Below are 15288 nucleotides of genomic sequence, written 5' to 3'. Positions count from 1 at the left end.
CCAAACACTCCTTCCCTTTTCCCCCCCACAAGATCCTGATGTGAGATCACAGGACAAGACCAGGCATCTGCGCATCAGGTCAAGACGAGATGTAGGAGAGGCATCAGGTATGAACAACCCTCCTGCAATAAATGCCCCTTTCTATAACTGACATTTTTATGTGCCACGTTCATCATAGACAGATCATCTGCTGTGACTGAACAGAGTCAAAGGATATCTGAACTGTGTCTGAGAGCTGGTGGCTCCACCAGGAAAGCAACTCCAGGGTACAGACCTTGCACTTTACTCTGTGTGAAGGCGGAATCCAGCACTTAAAGTGATGGTATGGAGGGGGTGTTCCTGTCCCACTGGCATGGAGATGAACAGAGACCATATTGCAACCAGAGACTGATGTGTCACAGTGGGGCACAAGGTGCAGTTGCCTTCTGCTCTGCTTCACAATTGCTTTAAATGCCCTTGTAATCATCCACTCCACAGGACTCTTTCACCTCTGTTGACTACTACATTTTCTCGCCTTCTTCGTTTCTCCAAAATTAGCCTTCAAATCCATCTGTAGGCTAGTGAAAGAACATCAGCTTCATCCTTCGGAGAAAAAATACAGGAGGTGTCACTTGAATATTTTTCCTTATTTAATCAGATACAGTAATGCAACAGCATTAACTCAGTGAAGCATAATTTAATAATAACTTACAGTCTGTAGTGATTTTGATCCAGCTGTCTGAAAATCCTTTAAAACATTAATACATTAAATTTAACACTGTCCCTCTTGTGGAGTAGGTAGGCATTATAGCCTTAATTTTACAGATGAGAAAACACGGGCGCAGAGAATTTAAATGCCTTGCCCAAGGTCAAATGAGAGATTCCTGCTAGAATTTAAGAAACTGGGAAGAGGAAAGAACAGTGTGTTTCCATTAGCACTGCAGCAGTCTGTCCATCTGCTAGCTTTTTATGGAACGAAATCTGTGCATCAGTGAAATCTACATACGTTACCAAATGTATTTGTTTATCTTCATAGGTGTAACAAGTAGTGTAAATGACTTCATAATCAACAACATACTTTTAGATTGAGAGTGTGCGTCAGAATGTGTAGACCAATGATGACATTTTGACAAGCAAGCTTCTTTTTTTCCAGTTTTATACCCTAATCATCTATAGCATTATCATTTTTATTTGTTGGTTTCATAATTGTTGTTTTAGAGAAATAAATGCACTAAACAAATAAGTGTGTAACCCTTGCAGTGGCTGACACAAATTCTAGTCTGGACTGCTGCCTCTGGAGGTGTATACAAAAAACAGTTCTTGGGCATTCCTGGCACGGTGTTAAAAAAAAAAGCAACCCATAGGGAGGTACAAAGTTGAAACAAAAGCTTGCTTACAGAATGCTGTCTGGGGGTTTGCCCTAAGAAGGAAGAAGGTCTGGAATGCTGTTAGGGGCTGCTTTGCAAGAACAAGGACCTCTGAGGCGTGCCTGGGTAGGTCTGGAAATATTAGCTGGAATAGAGAATGTGAAAATTGATGTTTTCTTCAGAAATTTCCATAGCAAGTTTCTGATTAACCCCAACAGTCAAGGAAGAGCCATGTCACACGTCTTATGATTTAAAAGAGCCCAAAGAAGGGTTTCACTATGGTATTTAGAAGTAGTGCTGTTGAGTCTGTGTACAGATGTAATTCCTAGGTTTCTGAAGAAGGCTGATAACAACGGCAACATCAGAGAGGTTGGGCTGACAAGTGACCTGCCCAAGTAGCTAAATCATAGCAAAGGCAGATTGTCACATGGCGAGAAGGCAGAACATGGACAAAAAATTTATGACAGTCTCAGGATAATAGGTAATAAATCATCCTTGTCTCTATCTTGCCTGTTTCTAATCTTACAGTATCTCTTAGCTCTGTGTCTTGCAGCACGTTGGGATGGTACCTTTCTGATTATGGCCACTTAGGCAGATACAAGAATGGGTTTCGAACCACTTTACTCTGTAGGCCTAAGTGCTTTTCTTCAGAAGAGTAAGATAATTTCTGTTCAAAACCAGTCTTAAATAAAGTTTATTTAACAGTAGTGAGGGCTGAAAAAAAAGATTTTGATTTTAGTGTATTTTAGGGTGATGTGTGAAAATAAATGTTTTATCTGATCCACAAAGCTAAAGTCAGTTTTCCATTTCTATCATGCTACGTTCTCCCCATTGCATAGGATAGAGCACGTATGTGTAATCTGACTTCTGTTCTCCCTGGGGCCAAACAGGTGATGTTCTCCTAAAGGGATTTTCTTTATGGTTCTGGAAAATCACTTTCTTCTCTTCAGCTGTTCCATCTTGTTACATGGACGCATATATCCTAGAAGCACATTGACTTTACAAGTCTTATGAGGAGCGGCTGAGAGAGCTGGGGTTGTTTAGCCTGGAGAAGAGGAGGCTGAGGGGAGACCTTATTACTCTCTACAACTACCTGAAAGGAGGTTGTGGAGAGGAGGGAGCTGGCCTCTTCTCCCAAGTGACAGGGGACAGGACTAGAGGGAATGGCCTGAAGCTCCGTCAGGGGAGGTTCAGGTTGGATATCAGAAAAAAATTCTTCACAGTAAGAGTCATTGGGTACTGGAACAGGCTGCCCAGGGAGGTGGTCGAGTCGCCTTCCCTGGAGGTGTTTAAGGAACGGGTGGATGAAGTACTTAGGGACATGGTTTAGGGAGTGTTAGGAACGGTTGGACTCGATGATCCAATGGGTCCTTTCCAACCTTGTGATTCTGTGATTCTGTGAAAATTTCTGATTTTCCTCCCCTCATTTTCCTGTAACCAGTTGCTGCCAGCCACTTCAACAAGTGTATATTGGCTTGTTGTCAATTTGCCCAGCTTAATCTATGTAAATACATATAAACGCTTTTATCTCCACTTGCTTTCCCTTCCCACTTAATTTCTTCTGAGATTTTCTGCATCTACTCTGATTTGTGTTGCACGCAGCTCTGTTCCCAAGTTTTGAATCGATACATGCACTTATCCTGTACATCTTTGCTGCTACCTGATACCTGCAAATTCCATATGCCTTTCAAGCAGTGCCTGTCCCATTCATTTGCCCTAGTAGAGAGGTTTTGGATCTTTTTAGGAACCATGAGCAAACCCCTTTGTCAAGCAGAAAAATCCTGCTAGATTGATTTTCCCCTTCTTTGTGGAGGTGAGGACCACAATGACATCATACCCAAATAGAAAATATGGTCTGACTGCATATGCAGCACAGCTCTTGCTTCCTAGCTGTGAGTAACAGACTCCCAGCTCCTCAAGCCAAAAGACTTAAGGGTCAGTTTCTGTCCAGGAAAGTCCAGGCTAGCAGAGGTGGAGGAGCTGGAGAGGAGTGACGATCCCAAGTTAGGACTTAGGGTAAGTTTCTAGTTATTGTTTGTTCTTCTTTTGCTTAGTCTCTCATTTGTTGGTCTATCATATGATGCTCCACAACCTTTTTTCACAGTCTTTCTCACTTTCTTAATTGAGTACAAACACCCAAGGGCTTCTTTCCCGCAACTGTTCTTCCTTCTCAGCCCTAAATCCCTGGCAGAACAGGAGAAATGGGATACTTCCTTCTCTGTCCTTGTAACTAATGAATACTCTGTCCCAAACAAAACTTACTTCGGGGGGCTGCTTTGTGTTGGTGCTCCTAACCAGTAGTTCATAGTATCTTGGACTTAAGAGTAGAATGTGTCCATGTGATGTTATTGGGGAATGGGCAGTGAAAAACACTGGTTAAAACAAAGCAAAATGAGAACCTGCTGAAGCCAGCAAGAAATAATAAAAAAAAAAATCATCTATGCCTCGCCTCTTACCTCGTTGAAAGAGGCAACTGTGTTCTTCCTGCTCAAGGTTTATGTTTTATGTAGACTAATGCATGACATGAGTGTGATTCATGTGCTGTGCTCGTTGATGATGGAGGAACTGAAGCCCCAGGCTCAAGGTGGGGTTTTTTTTGGGGTGAAACTGCAAATGATTTTTTTATAGTCTGATCTGCATAGATTGGCTTAATCTCTTGATTTTAATGTGCTGATCTACACGACAAAAGACACTTTTATTCAGAGTCTAACTTTACATCACCTTTTGCAGTTGTACACCTCCATAGAAATGGCTCTTATCAGAGAAAGCAATATGCAGAGGAAAAATGGAAGTTGCTGGATAGCTGCTTAGAAGGTCTGAGTGTGACTTTACTTGTAACACTAAAGTAATGGGCAGGAATTACGTGTGGGAGCCAGAGGTTTATGCAGAGGCATTTGCTGTATTACTATCATGAACTTCTTTTGTCACATATAATGCACTTTCTGGTGTATTGTCTTCTCACTAATATATTTATATGTCAGAATATATAATAATAATATGGTATATACCATATATATGCTACATTGTAGCATTCGTTATAAGAGAAAAGAATATTTATATAAAACAATAGCGTCAGAGATGGTTTCAGACCTTAAAACATCGTTAAGGAACTGGTTTAGAGTATTTTTTCTTTCTGGATGTGTATGTGTATTAACAGAAAGATGGCTCAAAGGTGGCAATGATTCTATTTTTGACCAGAACTAGGTTTCCTTTTGTATATTGTTGTAATGTTATAGTTTGAAGCAGGTATCAAAAATGTTGTAATTTTAAAGGCAGATATTAGAGGGCCCAAACTGGAATTTATTTTCCACTAACAGGAAACTCCTAAGAATTTCTTGGTCATTCAGAGATGAACTGAGGATGGAAGGAGAAGAGGAAGGACATGGATAATAACTTGGTTATTGGAAAGGAACTATTGTCCAGACCAAAAACTCTGGAAAATAGAAGAGAATTCTGACCGTGTCAGTAGTGTCAAAAATTGTCTGCTTCGTTATGCCTTCTTAAAATTAAAATCTTTCCAGGAACACTTAATGCCTACTCCTGCCCTTGAGGGCAGTAGGGTTCTCCATTGCAGTTTCCTTGCTGAACTTCCTTCAGGTCTTTCTTGGAGACTGAACCTGGATGTTTCGGCACCAGAAGTATAAGCTCACTGAGTTGCTGTAGGAGCAATTACATCAGTAGGTTGCAGTGCTGGGCTCTTGCACCAATTCATCTGCCAACAATAGAAAACTTGTCCATTATCTTTCTATTTTAGGAATATCCAGGATGTCTGTTTTTGAGAGTGTAGTTTTTGATTTTGATCTGAGAATATTCTCTGAGCAGTTCAGCGTGGTTTTAAAATTGAAGTTTTTTCAGTCACACCCTTTGCCAAAGGGAAACATTTTTCTTTTGCTTTCTTCTGTTTTGTGAGCAATTTCGGTGCGAGCAATTTCGGTGCAAGCAAGGTATACCATAGGCAGGAGTTGTCCTTTCCACAGAGTGCTGTTCAGTAGTTGCTTGCTGGCTGGTGGCTGGACTGCAGAGACCTGAATCCAAACACATGGATGATATGGAATTAGAACTGATTTCCAATGTTTTTCTCATCCTGCTCTTTTGGCTTAATGCAAACTTAATTTTAATGAATGTTTAAGAAAGGCAAATTCTTTTGTATGTGGAAATTATAATAAAACTTAGATCAAAGGTTTTGGAGGAATATGGAAGTGTGTTTTGGCAGATGTTGTAGCATAATGAGACTTCACAGTCCTGTGCTCTGTTCTCAAGGCACAAGTTACTTAACAACTATAACAATCCTTGTACAGATTTTTTTTTAATTGCTCTGTTAATAACAATTTCATTAAATGTTACCAGATTCAGGCATAATTTTGTATTTGCAGAGGCTGTGGAAGTCATTGTAACCTTTTCCTTTCAAGATGGATAATTTAAAATAGAAAGCTAGCATGTTTGCTCTGGCAACAAGAAATGGAAAATAACATGTAACGTTAGACAATTAAGAGACTACTGTCACAAAAGTAAACAACAATAATTTCAAATGCAATAGGAAATGTCGTGATCCAAAGCATTCTCCTTTGCTTGCAGAAAGACTGATGACGCTGACTAGGAAAACAAATAAAAATAATCTTTGTATGAAGGAATTTGTTCCACATTACTATATCTTCCTTTTCCCCTGAGAAGTTCTTTGAAGATGCCTATTTTAGTGGTTGTTGAAAACCTATTGAAGATTTGGAAGATAATCAGCATTATCAAACTTGCCTCCTCTATACTTTTGTAGGATTGTCAAATAAAATCCTAATTTGCCTCAGGCATTGTATGTTTATTAAAAGTGACATTTTCCCATTTTCCTGCAAGCAGATGGCTCACATGTGCAAAGAAAACTAAGTTAGAGAACGAAGACTTTATGTAATGGCTTAATGCTCCTCAACTGCAATATTCCTCAATTTTCTTGAAGTGAAGACCTGAAAGAGATCCAGTTGCTACCCATGTGTAATAAGGTTTTAATTAAAGCATTTACAATGTGAACTGTCTGCATAATTCTGGATAAGTAGTTTTCAGATCAGGCATTTCATCTGTGTGTGTATGTGTAGTTATATACATAAACATATACGTACACATACTTACAAACTTCCCACATGCTTCACACTACTTTTTTCCCCTCAAAAGCCACATTTACTAACTGTAGAATTGGTTAAGTTTATGTTATAGCCTATTTCTGTCTTTTATTATTAAGTCCAGATGTAATGTATATTAAGCTTGATAATTTTATCCTGGACATTTGCTTTACAAATTTAATTTAATACAGATAGGCTTTTTTGAGCTACACCACATTAAATCTTATGCATGCACAAGAGGAATTAGTGAGATTAGAGCCTGTGAGCACTCTGCTGGGGATTCAAAATACAGCAATAATTTGGGTCACAATGCTTTATAAAGTCAATAGTAGTAAGAATTTTTAGCATAAATTTAAGCTGATGCATCATTCCAGCAAGCAAAACTTTTTGGACTTTTGACACAGTAAGAATCACTAGCTGATCATAAATGTTTGGTTAACATCTGCTTCAGGAAAATCCATTCATCTGTCTGGGAAGAGTTTGCCAAAAGTTCATCTAGCCAGATTAGCCTCTTACATGGATGGCTAAGTGTAAACAAGGGAGTTAATGCTAGCCTATAGGTCATGCATCAGAGCTAAAAGGTTCAAATACAAGACCTTAATTTCTTTGCCTCTTTCCTAACCTATCTCATGTTGCACACACTCAGGTGCATGTGTATGGGGAATATTAGGAGTATCGATAATTAGTTTTTCCTTTGGATATATTTAAGTGAATAACAGCAAAATTGATCAGAAAGTTTAATTTCTTGGTAAAACTGTGAGTAGTGCACTACCTCTTTGCAGAATCAAGAACTCGCTCTTTTGGTTTTCATACATTAATTTGAAATGCTTTATTTGCTTCAAAAGGATTAATCTTAATAGCTTTAAAAATGAAAGCCTAAAACTAGCAGGAGTTGTTGGCTTAGAACCTACAACAGGGAATTAGTGGCTTCCCACTCACCGCTAATGAGTGAATTTTTTTTAAGCTCTGTTTATTTATGAGCACTGTTGAATACAAATTCTTTTTAAACAAGTTATTTTAGGGAACCTGCTCTGCTTGACTTTTAAAAATATTCAACAACTCTATTAACAAAATGCCATTTGCCCACGTGTCAGCGTAACTTTGCCTCACATTAAGAAAGAAAATGCATTGTTTTTAACAAAGAAAATATCTAGGTTAGTAGTAACTACAGACTTCTGAAAAGTTACCTCCAAAAATGAATCTTTCCATAGCACCAGGTACTTGTTGGGCAACCTAAGATACAAGGACATACTATCATGCACTGTCCTTCTGCATTCAATATACTACATAAAAATTCCAGAAAATTCTTATTTAAGGTGATCAATAGAGTGATTTGCTGTTATTGAAGACCACATGCCTTATGAATATTAGGGTGGAAAAAAAGATTCAGTTATTTGGGAAAGCACAAGCGTTCCTTTGTAGAAGCTTCACCTAATTCACCTGTGTTACTCCTTTTTCATACTGGCAAGAATAAAAGAACTTTGAGCAGAGTAAAATTAGTGTAACAGTGGACTGAATCAGATCCCGTGTTTTGATGTATGAGGACAGAAGTAATAAAATTTTTGTTTCTTGGCTTTTGGGAATTGTCCAGTAATACTTCTACTGTAAGGTTTTCTTCCAGATTTCTTATTTTGAATCCACAACTTGTGACAAAACTATTTAGCCAAGCTTAAGAGAATTTTTTTGTTCTTTCTCAAATCTCAGGTTTTGTTTTAAAATTTTATTTTTCATCACTGTTATGAAATTAAATTTTATTTTTCTTGTGACATTTTCATCTTTTCAGCTTCATGCTTTTTCCCCTCTTCATGTTTTTCTGCTTTTATATTTTTGATCATGATGTTCTTTTCTACCATTTTCATTCTTGTGCTGTAATACTGGTGCATGCTGTTTCTGATGTGCACCACTCTCTGATGAGCATTTCTGGGTAGCTGTGGTCAACGTGGACCAGGCCATCACAGGAGTCAGAACAGTTGTATAAGTTGCAGCTGAACTCGGTTAAGCTGAACCCTGAGCAGCCAGCGGTTTTGCTTGCCCCTTTGGTTGACGTGCTTTGGTGATGGGTTGGAGTTCTTAAATAAGTGCTTGCCTGCATCTTCTTTGTTTCCATACCTAACAGTCCTGAATAACAAATTACTTTTCACTGGGAAGCAGAACTGCACAGCTCTGGCCATCTGCTGCTGCTTAGCAGGGGAGTGATCCTGGTGCTGGAACAGCATACCAGAAAGGTCAACTAGTTTTAGTTGCTTAAATTACTCCATTGACAAGTAGACCTGTAATTGTCTTCTTCTGCCATAACAAATTAAAACTCAGTTACAGTGGGTAATGATTTGCTCCATTATCTATAAGATAGGTTACTGCAGTCTCATTCTGTACTAAAATTGCCCATCAGATTAACTTGGGGAAAAAATTACACTGTGATAAAATGTAGCATTAAGTGGATTTTACTCCAGCTCCTGCATAATCCAAGTGAATATCTCATTTTACATTTCTGAAGTGATGTATACAACAAAAAAGTGCCTGTTGGTATTTCTGCAAAAATATCTTTACACATGCACACACAGAAGAACTGATTGTTGTTTGGCAGTAGCAAATGTGTATCTTCAGAAAATAAGGCTCCAGTTCATTACGGAAGATCTAGAGATTGATATATATAGCATATTAATTATGTATTATATATTTACTATATAAACATTTTTATAAAGTTTTAGTTACTGCATGTTACCAGAATGTATTGGAGGGTATTGCTGCCTGACAAGGAAGAGGATGCCAAGCTTATCATTGAAATAATTTAGGCTAAAATTGCAGTGTTTGAAAAATATATATAAATTTATGGAAAAGAAACCACTTACACGTAACATACAATGGTGTGACTATCTGCAAATGTAGCACTGATTTTTTTCCTTGTTCCTCTATCTGAACTGCTTGTGCATCAGACTCCATCATTATGTTTGGCAGCTTCGATGCAACACAGTTTTAGAACTTCCTGTGATTTCAGCAGTGAAGCACAGCAAGTACTTATTGGCAAAATTAAAAAAAAAAAAAAAAGGCCAAATACTTGAATTAAGGTGTTTTCTGCATCCATGGTGATGATGCTTAGTAAGGCAGGAAACCCCCATGACATTGTCATTACTGACAGCTTGCAACAACTTACTGGTTCCAAGTCCCCTGTTACATACAGGATCTGCTTCCTCTCCTAGCACCACTTTTCACGCAGTTTTCCAGATAAACTTGTGCTTCTCCTAGAACAGTCAGTTCCCTCAGGATTTCTTTTTTGAATCTAAAATGCCATAGTGTTGGAAAGAGAAAAAAATGTACAGAAGTTATAAGACAATGTCCACCAAGTTTCCTTCAGATCCCTGGAAATGGTGACTTTGCTGGATCTCCCAAGATGAGCAGATTCTTTCCTTTTGCCCCTTCAAAAGAGTATTTCCATGTATATTATCAATACTCCTTTAGATGTATTATGACGTGAAAGCCCTTGGACCCTCAAGTAATTCATAGAGAGGCTAGAAGATCTGGAAAAGAAGCAGCAAGTTCAAGGGGAGATAATAGATACTAGCCAGAGAGGGTTCTGAAAATATACGTTCTTCAAACTTTAGTGCTGGTGGCATGAAAGTTTTTGTCATGTACTTATGTTGTGTACCTTTGTTTCAGGGGGTAACACGTGGGTAATATATGGGAAAATGGTGAACCTTTTCCCTGCTTCTCCAGGAACAGTGCACATGCTTCTTATTTTTTTCTAGTTTTTTCTATCAATAGCAAATGTATACTGTTTGGATTTATGCTAGTGGGTTGTTTTGTTGTTTTATTTAAATCTGAAGAGCAGATAGAAGGCAAAGCCATAATGTGACTGGAATGAAGTATCACTTGTGTGTCCCCCTCCCCTACCTTTAAAGAGAAGAATGAAAATTAAAGCAGCTCAGGGTAAAAAACGCAAATGAGAACTGGGTTTAAGTGTGTGAGTAGACCTGCTTATGTAAGACTCTGAATCAATCTTCATAGAATGTACTACCATTGAAAGCTATAAATATATTTTAATTCTTTCTGAATGAGGATCAATGTGAGGAGGTGTGTAACTCCAGTTTCAGTTCAGAACACTTTTATCCCATTATAATTTCAAACAGAGTTATTAAAGTTAAATTCCAGGTCAGGTTGGATGGGGCTATAAGCTACTTGACCTAGTTGAAAATGTCCCTGCTCATTGCGGGGGCGTTGGACTGGATGACCTTTAAAGGTCCCTTACACCGCAAACTATTCTATGATTCTGTGATAGTGCTCACATTTCAAAGTACATCTTTAGGGTTGGTCCAAGATAAGGTACATTTATATTTCAAGTGTAACTACCAGGCCAGCTCTGTAGCACTTTTTGTGGGCTTAAATATTATTCTTTCAGATCCCTTGTACATTAGATGCAAGTTTATGCAATATTATTCCCTTTCCTTGTGCATTAGATGCAAGTTTCATATAAAAGCTGAAATAACTACAGCAAAATGGTTAAACTGTACAGGAAATACTAAAAAATCTTCAAAGCAGAATTATGTTAAGACAAATTTTCACGAGCTTTCTTAACATATTTGTAGTATATGTGGGTATTTGCATATAGGTATTTGTACTTTACTGTTAGGTAGGAGTCTGTTCTGATGGTATGGCCTTGGACCGGTTATGTGTGTATAGTCATGAGAATCGTAGTCATGTTGGTTCGAAGGCACCTCTGGAGGTCATTTAGTCTAACTTCCTGTTGCAAGTAGCTTTTTGCCCACGTTACAGCAGGTCAGTCAAACCTCAAAAGCCTCCAGGATGGAGACTCCACATCCTCCTGCTACCTGCCCTGGTGTTGCTCTGGTGAAAAATATGTTCTTGATGTCCAGTGAATCTCTCAGGCTGCAGTTTGCACCTATTGCCTGCTCTTGTATTATCTGCCAGGACTGCTGTCTTCATAGCTCCTTCTTAAGTGCTGTGATGTTGCCACTCAGCCTGCTGTCCTGCAAACCAAACAAGCTTAGCTCCCTCAACCTCTCAATGCTAGGTTGTGTGCTTTAGGCTGCTGACCATCCCAGTAACTGGACTTTTGCTGGAGATCCAAGGCTAGACAGAGTATTCCAGGTACAGTGTCAAAGAGAAGAGAATAATATTTTCCCTCTTATAGTCTAATTACATCTAATTACATTACAAGGTAATTGTATCATGTCATAGTATTTGAGAAACGTTTGAGAGATGTGCTATTTTCTAAAATGATGCTGCTCTTAGAAGTTCCACAAAAAAAGTGATATGCTTTCCAGAAGTCTTGCCAGTGTAAACAGTACTATGTAGATCTGATAAATCAGTGCATGAGTCTTATTTATTGTAATGGTAAGAAATGACATTAAGATACAAGACCTATTTACCTCAGACTAAAGCTTAAGTTCACATTTGATTAAGATGCAGAAGAAAGACAAGATGGAAGGTGATTGTGGGCTAGTTTCATTTTTAGTTTCTAGCCATGGACTCACAAGACGAGTATCTGGAATATACATATCTCTTGTGTTGCTTTTTGCAGGCAGGACAGCACAGGGGAGATCTATGATATCTCTGTGTGTCCAGAATGCGTCCTATCTCTTCTGAAAGAGATGTTGCTAGTCTCCAAAGAGATTTTGAAGATCATGTGTGGGATTTGCTTCACTACCACTTTCAAAACACATTTTTAGTTGTCTAATTAAATAGTGATATTGTTGACAAAATATATGTTTAAAGCAGAGCTGATTAATTACTCAAGAACCCTTCTTAATTCCATACAGTACACATTATAATTTTAATGGATATTAACATTGTAGATTAATCTGCAATAGTAGATGCATCCTATCACAAACTCCTCTGAGCCATGTGGAAGCTTCTATGTATAAGCTGTATTCGAGAATTTCTTCTGTAACTGCTTCTAACCTCTTGACTTTCTTTGTAGTCCTGTGTCCAGTTTGACATTTACAACAACTCTCATTTTAATAAAAAAGTGGAACCGTATTTCCTGTTTTGCTTGCTTTTTCTTTCAATTCAACTTTAGTGAGTATTGGTTTCCTTTAGAAATGTATTCGTAGTGAGCAGCCAGATCAGAATTGATCTTTAAGTGAAATACGACTTGGCATAAAGAGGTAATATCAAATATGTTTGTAATTACAAAACATTTAAAGTCCTTTATCTTGTGATGACAATCAGGAACCTGAAAAGAGTATTTTTTAATATAGTCCAACTTTAGTAAACAAAAAGATGTTCCAACCTCAGAAATCTTGTTCTCTTGGTAGAAAATGTATGATAACCTTGGCAGGCAGCCAATGTGGTAGAAAGTCAAAAGCAATTAGTGTAAAAAAAAAAAAAAAAGTTTAACAGATTGACATGTGTGTAAGGGTTTGTAAGTGTCCTGTTGGGAATTTAAAGGAAAGTTTAAAGGATTTAAAGGAAGTATTTGAAAGACTGTATTTTTGTGCATAGACCTTTTTCTGGAACATAATGTGTGGAAGGATTTTTGCATGAAAGATGACAAATGGGCATAAAAAGCTGCTGTTGTTGACAGGGAGGAGGTAAGACTTGTTTAATTAACTGTATATGAAATTATTTGTGGAGGTATAAACTGTAATGGCATGAAAAGGGAGGAGGAGGAAACTCCGTGTTTTATATAGTGAATAAGGTAACATGGATAGCAGTAAGAACAGGAGTTGGCCAAGATAATAAAAAATAACTAAACAGAAATGGTTTTGATGAGTGGGGGGTGGAATGAGAAATTTTACTTCAGACTTTTTCTTTCCCCCTCTGGATTCAGATCAAAAAGTAAAAGTATCAGGTTTTTACAGTGAAAAATCTTCCCTTACATGCACAGAAAACATCATTTTCTGGTGGAAAAAAATGGAATTTTTTTACATTACTAAAATTTTATTTATCTGTGTGACAGAACACTAGTCAATCTCATGTCCTACAAAATTCAGTGTGACATGAAAACTTACACACAGAAAGAAGTAACTGAATGGCCAAGCAGAACTGAGAGATGGTTTAGAAAAAGGGAAGACTGAGTTTAGTCAGTAGAAGAGAGTTTTCTCAGAAAACTGAGTAGAACAAGCTGTGGGATAATGAAAGACAAGAAAGATGAGTAATTAGGAGTGGGAGAAGGAAAGAGGAACGTATAAGCTAGGATAGAATTTCTGGATGATTTGGATGAGGTTGATAAAGAAAAACAACTATCTGTTTCACTGGCAGACTGAAAAAGTAGTAGGCAAGAAGGGGACAAAATAAAACCTGACTGGGCGTGACTGATGGCATGTTTCGTTTAGAGTGCTGAAGAGGTGGTATTTGGTTTATTAATTATTAATTTCTTTCTTTTAATTGGAAGGACTTGTTTGAGTAGGACCTCGGTGAGGATTGGAGGCTGCTCCTGGTGAGGAGGCCAAACAGAGGTCTAACCCGAGGGAGGGTGACAGCAAGAGGCAAGGAGACTTTGGAGCAGCATGAACATCAGGGAGGCTGTGGGGAGGAGCAGGGTCCAGAGCACCAGTGGCAGAAAGGACAAAAACATTCCTAGAGACAGAAGAGGCTGGGAACAGTTTGCTGTTACTGAGTTGGCCAAGAACTGGGCTGCGAAGCAAGGACCTGCTCACATTTGCTGTTGTGAGACCAATAAAAGAGAAGCAGACCCAGAAGTTGTCTCTTTCAACTATCTAGATGATTTCCAATAGCTGAAGGCATCTGTGTCAGGTTATTATTTCTTTCCAGAATGTAACTATAATCAATATGTTGTATTAATAGTATATGAAAACAAAATCATTTATGAAAATCAAAAAAATCAGTTATGAAAACAAAATCATTTAAATATGTAGTCAGAAAGTTGTGTCTACCATCCCTTTCTCTGCCATATACAATAATCCATGTTTTGAATGTTTGAATGCTTGACAATGGATTCTACCTGGGATTAGTAGCTTTGAGACTAATCTTCCCCCCGACTCCTGCTTAGAAAGACAGACGATACAGCCCACTTAGATGAATATAAATACACCAGCGAAATAGTTAATACAGAAAAAAAATCTTCAAATTCAAAGTACTGATGATTCCAATGCAATAGCAACTACTGCTACTTAAAATATTTTCTTTGTGGTTTTTTTTTTTTTAATATTGCTTTTTCAATTTATTCCTTGAAATCTCCATTCAACAAAAAGCCTTCTGTTTTATGATTGACTGGTTTTGGTGGCCACTAAATGTGACAATTTCTAGCTTTAGCTGCTGGTGAAAACAAGCGACTGAAAACAGTCTACAGATCGTTTTTCTAGATTAGATTTTTTTGGATGAAACTGAATCTTCCCAGAAAGCCCGAGATGGGAACTTCTTTTGAAGTAACAGTTGCAGTACTGGATTCATGGTTGGTTTTGAGATAAGGCACCATACCTACACTTTCTCCATCTCCTTAAATGTCCCAGTAGAGTTGGTAATGCTGTAAGCAAGTGTAACAAGGCTTTTCAATTTAAGAGGCTACTATCTTTCAGCAAAGACTTGTTATAGTGATGCACTCACATACTGTGTGTTAGCTAATGAATGTATTTGCTTCATACACTGAAGCACTGGCTCTGCAATTGCTCAGATGTGTTAGCCTGGTAAAGTACACAGAGCCCTTTCCTCAGCTTTCTCTCCATTAGGAACTGCAGCACAAGAGGACTGAGGGGGCAGTGCATCCCAGGCCACATCCCAGTGTAAAATGACATAGGTTAGATGGTGATGGATGTATCTTAGAAAATCATTCACTGCTCTCTCAGTTCTTCGTAGAAAAATATTTTCATACACATATTCCATCACCCTAACTTTGTCCATCTAAAAATTTTCTGTTAATG

General features: G+C 38.0%; 1 protein-coding gene across 2 annotated transcripts in view; it reads left to right on the top strand.

Moving 5' to 3' along the window:
- GABBR2 (gamma-aminobutyric acid type B receptor subunit 2) overlaps positions 1–15288 on the top strand; it is a 476939-nt gene that overhangs the window by 32828 nt on the left and 428823 nt on the right. The window lies entirely within an intron of this gene.

The sequence above is a fragment of the Cuculus canorus genome, chromosome 2, assembly GCF_017976375.1.
Source record: "Cuculus canorus isolate bCucCan1 chromosome 2, bCucCan1.pri, whole genome shotgun sequence".
Taxonomy (NCBI): Eukaryota; Metazoa; Chordata; class Aves; order Cuculiformes; family Cuculidae; genus Cuculus; species Cuculus canorus.
The sequence above is the reverse complement of the archived record's forward strand: the minus strand, read 5'-3'. Positions and strand labels throughout refer to the sequence as shown.